This window comes from Bos indicus x Bos taurus, chromosome 16 (genome assembly GCF_003369695.1).
Source record: "Bos indicus x Bos taurus breed Angus x Brahman F1 hybrid chromosome 16, Bos_hybrid_MaternalHap_v2.0, whole genome shotgun sequence".
In the NCBI taxonomy this organism is placed as follows: Eukaryota; Metazoa; Chordata; class Mammalia; order Artiodactyla; family Bovidae; genus Bos; species Bos indicus x Bos taurus.
Window position 1 is genome coordinate 42510127 of NC_040091.1, and position 6000 is coordinate 42516126.

The following is a 6000-nucleotide window of genomic DNA, read 5'->3' on the forward strand; positions in this document are numbered from 1 at the left end:
AAAGTGAATTCTGAGGCCACAGGTCTGGGATAGGCCAGGAAATGTGTATTTTGTCAAGACCCCCTGGAGATTCTGAGTGCTGGAGGAAAGAATTCTCAGAGTGATCAGGACCTCTGGAAGTCCTTGAGACCCTTTCCAGGGAAGTGGGGACAAAGCTATTTCCTGGTATTATTTGCCCTCTTCATTCTCTTTCTCTCACAAGTGTACTGTGGAGTTTCCCTAGGGGCTGCATCATGTGTAACACAGACCAGATTAAATGTAGAAACAGATATGAGAATCCATCTGTCTTAAGCTGTATGAAGCAGGGCGCTCATTAGATTTAAAAAACTGTCAAACAATACCACTCATCTCAGCAGGAGACAGGGGTGTGATCCCTGAGTTGGGAAGATCCCCTGGCGAAGAGAATGGCAACCCACTCCAGTTTTTCTGTCTGGGAAATCCCATGGACAGAGGAGCCTGGTGGGCTACAGTCCATGGGGGTCACAAAAGAGTCAGACACAGCAGAGCACACACACACCGCTCATCTCACTACATTTCCTTTTGTTTTGGAAAATAGTTATTCCAAGGTTTTTTTTTTAATGGTAAATATTAATAGACACAACTTACATAAACAAGACCTTGTTGTGTCTTCAAGAATTTTTAAGAGTGTAAAGTTGTCCTGACATCAACAAGTGTGAGAACCACTGATCTAGCCCAACTCATATTTTAGGGAAGGAGGAAATTGGGGCTCCGAGAGCCGAGACTTGCTGAGTCACACAGTGAGACATTAGAACTACCTGGTGGGATGGACTGGATGCTCTCCAAGACCTGCTCAGTAAACCTGGAATCAGGAGACAGCCTCAGTGGTTGGGGGCCTGTTGTCCCAGAAGTCAGATCAGATGGCTTCTCGAATGATCCAAAATGTCTTTCTTGGAGGCTGCAAGCTGGAGAAGGAAAAGCAATAGGTTTTGGTGACAGTGACCTTGGCTGGCTCCAGTTCCAGTTCTTTCTGTGCAACTGGGCAAGTTATCAAATCTCAGAGTTTCCTCATGTGTGAAACAGGATTGACAGGATCTCACAGGGAAGCTCTAGGGTTAAATGAAGCCCACTGGACTTGCGTCTGGTACTTAGAACTCATCTTAGTTTCTCCCTTTGTTATGAAAGTCTCAGAAAGGAGAGACATAAACCTCAGTGGAAAATAGGACTGAATTTAAAAAGTGCTCTCAGCTTTCTTGTGAAAGCTTCTGGGGAGGGGTAGAAAAACACTTTCGCAGCTTCTTGCCATGCTCTCATAGATCAAACCCATCTGGTGAGAAAGTGGTCTGTTACTTGAATTGTTTGCTGTAGAAAATATTCCTACTTGACAATGACACGCCCATGCATTTCACAACATCTGTTTTTCCAATCCAAACACATCATCCCAGGCATCTCCTCCTTTTCCCCATGATCATTACCTCAGTTCTGCACCCTTTAGGATGCACCAGCATCCCTCCCCCTTTTAATTTCACTTATTGGGTGCACCGGGTCTCAGTTGCAGCACATGGGATCGTCTGCCTTCACTGCGGCATACAGGATCTTTAGTTGGGGCATGCAAACTCTTAGTTGTGGCATGTGGGATCTATTTCCCTGCCCAGGGATTGAACCTGGGCTCCCTGCATTCGGAGTGCAGAGTCTTAGCCACTGGACCACCAGGGAAGTCCCAGTACATCCTGTTAAAAGTGCTTTTTTCTCCCCAGAGGATCCCAATTGTCTGGAACATACGCTTAGTCTGAGCTTGGTCCGCAGGGCTGACCAATGTGATCGACTTAGTTGCTTAGTCATGACCGATTCTCTGCAACCCCATGGACTGTAGGCCACCAGCCTCCTCTGCATCAAATTCTCCAGGCAAGAATACTAGAGTGGGTAGCCATGCCCTCCTCCAGAAGACCTTCCTGACCCATGTCTCCTGTACTGCAGGCAGATTCTTTACCATCTGAACCACCAGGGAAGCCCTTCACACTAACCAGGGAGGTGAACACAGCCCTTTCTCTGCTAGATCTCCAGCCCAGGTAATAAATTTTACTTTCAAATTCCAGCAAGGACTGCCATCTTCCCCCCTACCCCCGACCCCCCGCCCCGACACACAACAGTGTGAGACAACCACTCACTTCTGTCCTCTTCTCTTAGGCTGTGTTCCAGACACTGAGTTACTTTCTGGTTCCAGAGAAGGGCCTGACTTGCTGCTTGGCCTGCTCTTGTCCTTGCTACCTCCCGCCACCTTGCAGTCTTGGCTCACGGGTTCCTCTCTTTTCCCAGGACGACTTAGACACCATGTGCCTGTGGGAGCAGTGCTTGCCGCAGCCTGCCTTCATTCCATCTCCATCACTTACAGTTCATCCAAGAGGATAGGGACCATGTCTGTCTCATTCCGAAGTGTGTTTCTATCACCGTCCTGTGCCCTGCACATAACAGACGGTCACTAACGGTTGCCCCTGAATGACAGTTTTATAGAAGGGGCACCACTCAAGCCAGCCGGGCTGGGACAGTCCTTTTTCACACCTGTTTTCTTACGTAGTTTTCACAGAAATCACTTTCATTTCTCACAATTGTTCTGGCTTGAATGACATATTGGCAACCTACTGTAAAATGATATTATCACTTCTTCATAGTACTGTACTTCAAAAAAAAAGATTTATTGAAGTATAATTTATATGCAAGCCAATTCATCCATTATAAAAATGTACAGTTGGATGATTTTTAGTTAATTTACACTGTTGTGTAACTATCACCACAATCCTTTTGAGAACACTTCCATCACCCCCAGAAGTTCCAACACCCCAAAAATGCCTTTGTAGTCCATCTCTGCTCCCTCCCCAGCCCCAGAAACATGTGATCTACTTAATGTCTGTCTGCTGCTGCTGCTGCTAAGTCACTTCAGTCGTGTCCGACTCTGTGCGACCCCATAGACAGCAGCCCACCAGGCTCCCCCGTCCCTGAGATTCTCCAGGCAAGAACACTGGAGTGGGTTGCCATTTTCTTCTCCAATGCATGAAAGTGAAAAGTGAAAGTGAAGTCACTCAGTCGTGTCCGACCCTCAGCGACCCCATGGACTGCAGCCTTCCAGGCTCCCCCGTCCATGGGATTTTCCAGGCAAGAGTACTGGAGTGGGGTGCCATTGCCTTCTCCAGTGTCTGTATGGTTTTGCTTATTCTTAGAAATATGGAATAATATGTAATTTTTGTGATTGGCTTCTCTCACTTAGCATAATGTTTTTGAGGCTTATCCATGTTAATTGTATTTACAGAGTAGTACATCCCTTTTTATTGCTGAGCCATATTCCATTGTGCATAATTTGTTTATCCCTTTATCTGTTGGCTATTTGGATTTTTCTAGTTTGGGCAATAAAGAATAAATAATTCTGTTTGGAACATTCATGCACAAATCATTGCGTGGCCATATGTTTTCACTTTGGTAGATGCTTGGGAGTGAAATTGCTGGGTTATATGCTAAGTGTATGTTTGACTTTTTAAGAAGTGCTAAACTATTTTTGAAGTGGCACTACCATTTCCCACAGAATATGAAGCTTCTAATTTCTCCACATCCTTGCCAACACTTGATATTGTCTTTGTGACTACAGCCATCCTAGTGGGTGTCAAGTAGTATCTCCTTGTGGTTTTAATTTGCATTTCCCTAATGACTAATAAGGTTGAAGACATTTTCAAGTGCTTATTAACTATTCACGTATCTTCTTTAGTGAGTTAAAAAAAAAAACCCCATTCAGACCCTTCCCTTGTTCGATTTGGGGACTTGCCTGGTGGTTCAGTGACTAAGACTTGGTATTCCCAATGCAGGAGGCCCAGGTTCGATTCCTGGTCAGGGAGCTAGAGCCCAAAAGCTGCAACTAAAGATCCTTCTTGCCACAACTAAGATCCCGAGCAGACAAATAAACAAGTATTTTTGAAAAAGAAGTACAATTTTCCCACTAACGCATTTCTCCTGTTCTGCTTTCTCCAGAACATTATGTCGCCATGTCGTCTTCGTTCTCTGGGTTATGACACTTTCTGGTCTTTTCTTGTTTTTTGTTTTTGTGACCTTAACAGTTTTTAATTCTAGGTCATTTGCCATTTCCATATAAATTTTAGTCAGTTTGTTGATTTCTACCCGAAATGCCCCTAGGATTTTACAGAGAGGGTACTGAAGCTATAGATTATTTGGAAGAGTTGCCATCTCCTTGATTTAGATCTTCTTTGCTTCAGCAGTGTTTTGGAGTCTGAGTGTAGAGTCTTTGCTTCCTTCATTAGATGTATTCCAAATACAATTTTTGCTCTTACTGTGGATGAAATTTTTCTAATCTCATTTTCAGATTGTTTATACAAAGAAACACAACTAATATTTGTACATTGATCTTCTTTCTGGAGACTTTGTCATCTGCAAGCATCTCATCTTTTAATAAACACAATTTTACTTCTTTCATATCTGAACACCTTTTCTTTTCTTTGTCTGTTGTAGTGGCTACAGTCTCAAGGACTATGTTGAAGTGGTGAAAGGAAACATACTTGCCTTGTTCCCCATCTTAGAGGGAAAGCAGTTTTTCACTGTTAAGTATGTTAGTTTAGGTTTTTCACAGTTGCCTTTCATAAGGCTGAGGGATTTCTCTAGTCCTAATTTGTTGAGAATTTTGTGACTTTTCAGCTGTCTATTTCTCTTTTCTGTTAAGATTTACCTCATGTATTTTAACTCTAAGTTCTGTAAGATTTTGCTTCTGAAGCTAGATCCATATATATTTATAATGGTTATAACTTCCTGAAGTTTTGAGCCCCCTTATCAACATGAAATATTCTTTGTTTCTAATATTTCTTGCCTTAAAGTCAGTTGTTTGTTTTTGGCTGTGCTGGGTCTTCATTGCTGTGAGGGCTGTTCTTTAGCGGTGCTGTATGGGTTTCTCTTTGCAGTGGCTTCTCTTGTTGCCACTCCTGGGCTCTAGAGCACAGGCTCAGTAGATGTGGAGGACAGCTTTAGTTGCTCCATGGCATGTGGTATCTTCCTGGACCAGGTATCGAAACCATGTCTCCTGCATTGGCAGGTGGATTAATGACCACGGAGCCACCACGGAAGTCTTAAAAGTCAGTTTTGTCAGGTGTTAACATAGCCTTTAAAGCTCTGCTGTGATTACTGCTTATGTGGTAAATTTTCCAAGCTATTTGTGTCTTTGAATCTAAAGGGTCTCTTGTAGACAACATATGGTTGGATCTTGATGTACTCTGTATATAAGTTAAATAAGCAGGGTGACAATACACAGCCTTGATGTACTCCTTTCCCAATTTTGAACCAGCTCATTGTTTCATGTCCAGTTCTTTTTTTTTTTTTTCCACGTCCAGTTCTAACTGTTGCTTCATGACCTGCATACAGGTCTCTCAGGAGGCAAGTAAAGTGGTCTGGTATTCCCATCTCTTTAAGAAAGTCAAAGGCTTTAGCTAGTCAATGAAGCAGAAGTAGATATTTTTCTGGCATTCTCTTGCTTTTTCTATGATCCAGTAGATGTTGGCAATTTGATCTCTGGTTTCCTCTGCCTTTTAAAAATCCAGCTTGTACATCTGGAAGCTCTTGGTTCACATACTGTGAAGCCTCGCTTGAAGGAGTTTGAGCATTACCTTGCTAACATATGAAATGAGTGCAATTGTGTGGTAGTTTGAATATTCTTTGGCATTGCCCTTTGGTATTGGAATGAAGACTGATTGGAATGAAAAGTGGTTGTTTAGGGATTACAATATGCATCTTTATTATAATGTACTTCAACTTAATATTGAAAGTTTCACATAAATGTAGAATGTTTGCTACAACATAGCTCCATTTTCTCCCTCTCCTGTTTTCTATTACTGTCATGTATTTTTTATCAATATATATTGTAAATCCAATAATACATGTTATAATTACTAGTTCAAATAATCTGATATATTTTTCAATTCAGAGAAAAAATATTAAGAGAAAAAATATAAAGAGAAAAAAATTAAAATATAAATATCTTATATTTAGTTTATGTAT

At 42.1% G+C, this 6000-nt stretch overlaps 1 non-coding gene across 1 annotated transcript; it reads right to left on the reverse strand.

Moving 5' to 3' along the window:
- Nucleotides 1-1601: 1601 nt before the first annotated feature.
- Nucleotides 1602-1674, reverse strand: TRNAR-CCG. Its single transcript has one exon. It is a non-coding gene; the product is annotated as a tRNA-Arg (tRNA).
- Between the last annotated feature and the right edge of the window lie 4326 nt (nucleotides 1675-6000).